A 3,503-nucleotide genomic window follows, 5' to 3' on the forward strand; every position below is an offset into this window, starting at 1 on the left:
GCTTTACCGGCCAAGGGAGCCAATGTTTGTCCACACACAGCTTCCAGTTCATGTGGCCAGAATGACTAAGCTGCTTCTGACAAACCAGAGTAGTGCGCGGAAATGCTGTTTACCTTCCCGCTGGAGTGGTACCTATTTATCTACTTGCACTTTGACGTGCTTTCAAACTGCTAGGCTGGCAGAAGCTGGGACTGAGCAACGGGAGCTCACCCCGTCACGGGGATTCGAACCGCCGACCTTCTGATTGACAAGCCCTAGGCTCAGTGGTCTAGACCACAGCGCCACCCGCCTTAGGAATCCCTGAAAGAGAGATTGAGAGGTCTTTAACTGCCTTTGAGAAACTTAAAAAAAGTACTATGTTTGATAAATCTGGCTTTATGCAGAGATAAATGATATCCTGAGTCATTAGGTCGAAACTGGCTAAACACATGCACGCACATGCTTACAGACCTGAGACAGACCGAAAGATCCACAATATCATTCTTACAGAGCACAGGCAGGAGAAAAAACAAATAGGTGGAAGCGTTTTTCCCCACAGCTGACACAAACAAGTTTCCACTGTGATGACTGGGCTAAGATTATGGCCGGGTGCACAGTCCAAAGAGGGAGTCTAAATAGGGAGCCATCTTTTATATGATGGTGATACTTAACATCTGCAGACACAGAATATGCAAAGGCTCATATAACAGATCCCCCCCATTAGCATGAAATGCCCCCCCCAAAAAACTCTTGTTTTAAAATACAAAGAAAGGCAAGTATGAAATGCCACCTGTTTGGATCTTCCATAGAGAGACCAGAAATATTTCTTGTTGAAAAACAGCTCAAGGCTGCAAATCTGATGGCTGAGCTAGAAATCTCATGCATCTTCATTAACAGCCCTCGTCAGAACCAAATGCATAAGGATAAAGACAGCAAGTCAGAAAAACAAAGCTTCTGTAACCACAAATAGCTTGACCAGCCATAACATGCTCAGGTTCTTTTAGAGTGCTGAATTGAATTAACTAACTTCAGTAGATAAGATTTTTTTTTAATTGGTTTTAATTCATTTTGTAACAACGTACATTAAAACAAAAAAAAGAGACATACATAACACATACACACAAAAAAGAATACATAAAAAAATAAAAGGAAAAAATAATAATAAAAAGGACAAAAGAAAAAAAGAAAAATCTCCTAACATAAGACAACAACAAATTGACTACATTAACTACATAACACACCACACTAACACACATCAGTAGATAAGATTTTGAAGTACGCCCTCCTTCCATCTTTTTAGGTTGTTTCAAACTGTTTTTAGACGTTTTAATTGTATTCCTGTTGAAATGTTTTCCTGGGCTCCTTTGGAGGAAGGTGCAGGGTTATAAATTAATAAATCAATTATTCTTATTACTAATTAAAAACTGCAGCTGCATAGAACCTTGTCAACATGAATGGGTAGCGGTTATGGAATGAATGAGGGTAAATAACCAGAAGCTTCAGCCAGACAAGAGGGAAGCATAGCTGTCAACGTTTCCCTTTTTTAAAGGGAAATTCTATTATTCCGAATAGGATTCCTTGCAAGAAAAGGGAAAAGTTGACAGCTATGGATGGAAGTGCTATTAGCTGGGAGTTTTACTGATCTAGAGGGATGCGGGTGGGGCTGTGGGTTAAACCACAGAGCCTAGGACTTGCCGATCAGAAGGTCGGTGGTTCGAATCCCCGTGACGGGGTGAGCGCCCGTTGCTCAGTCCCTGCTCCTGCCCACCTAGCAGTTTGAAAGCATGTCAAAGTGCAAGTAGATAAATAGGTACCGCTCCAGCGGGAAGGTAAACAGCGTTTCCGTGCGCTGCTCTGGTTCGCCAGAAGCGGCTTAGTCATGCTGGCCACATGACCCAGAAGCTGTACGCCGGCTCCCTCGGCCAATAAAGCGAGATGAGCGCCGCAACCCCAGAGTCGGTCAAGACTGGACCTAATGGTCAGGGGTCCCTTTACCTTTACTATGGAGAGACTGAGTGCGTGAACACATTTACTCCAACTCCAGGGTGCTCCCGCTGCTAATATTTGAAGTAGATTACATTCTTTCCCAGAAGAAAAGCAGAGTGAACGCTCAATGGACAAGTTGCCTGGAAGTGACCATAGTAAATCTCATGCAACTGAATCCTATGCTTGAGAATAAAGTTCCAATGAGGTCAAGGAAGTGTAGATTGCACCCTCTATTTTTATCATAGGGCCAATCCACACTTGCTGGTAAAAGCCTGACCTAAACAAACACACACACACACACTCACTTTAAAGAGAAGTCATTTGGTTCCCCTCCCTCAGTTGAATGTGTGGATTCTACATCTTACTGAAATGTGGGTGAGTCATGATTTTGGAGAGGCAATGTGAATGTGTGTGGGGGGGTGTTATTATTTTGTTATTATGTTTTGCATTTTTGTGCTTTTATACTGTGAACTGCCCTGTGATCCTCAGACGAAGGGTGGTATAAAAACAACAACAACAGCTAGTGCTTTATTGCAGAAGTTTATTGCACTGCAAATTTGGATTTGCACTGCCTCCAAAAAAACCTCCACCACAAAATCCATCACAGGTCTCAGTGCAGGTTAAACTTCTTAAATTGTGCCCCCCCACTAGACAAGACATAACACTCCAACTGAGTTGCATGCAGTTGCTTTTACATTCCCCAAATAATATCTTTAATAATATCTTTAATAATAATAATAATAATAATAATAATAATAATAATAATAATAATAATTTATTACTTATACCCTGCCCATCTGGCTGGGTTTCCCCAGCCACTCTGGGCAGCTTCCAACCAAACATTAAAAACACAATACATCATTAAACATTAAAATCTTCCCTAAACAAGGCTGCCTTCAGGTGTCTTCTAAAAGTCAGACAGTTGATTATTTCCTTGACATCTGATGGGAGGGCGTTCCACAGGGCAGGTGCCACCACCGAGAAGGCCCTCTGCCTGGTTCCCTGTAACTTGGCTTCTCGCAGTGAGGGAACCGCCAGAAGGTCCTCGGCGCTGGCCCACTTAATGACAGCACCAGAGCCTTGGCAGCGGATTCATAGCTGTCAACTTTTCCCTTTTCTTGCGAGGAATCCTATTCGGAATAAGAGAATTTCCCTTAAAGAAAGGAAAACGTTGACGGCTATGAGCGGATTGCAGACGTGGGCATTTCGACAGAGGCTGGATGGCTACCAGGGATGCTGCAGTGATTTCATTTCCTCCTTCAGTCTTCGGGATGGAACATGATACAGCCGCCCCCACCCAGCTATGCTAAAAACTTTTTAAATTTCCCGTTGCTTCCTATGGGGAGAAGTCACCTTGTAGGGTGGGTGGAAAGGGGTCAGAAAGCAACCCGGAAGTCCTGCCTCAAGTAAATTGTATTGTCAGTCTACAACTTTCATAAGTCTATGATGACACTAGAAACACGGGGGGTGGCGGTGGTGGGAAACCATGGTAACTGCGGCGCAGGCGCAAAACGCCTCCTTACGTCACCGGCCCTAGA

Source organism: Podarcis filfolensis, assembly GCF_964270895.1.
Source record: "Podarcis filfolensis genome assembly, chromosome: 13".
NCBI lineage: Eukaryota > Metazoa > Chordata > Lepidosauria > Squamata > Lacertidae > Podarcis > Podarcis filfolensis.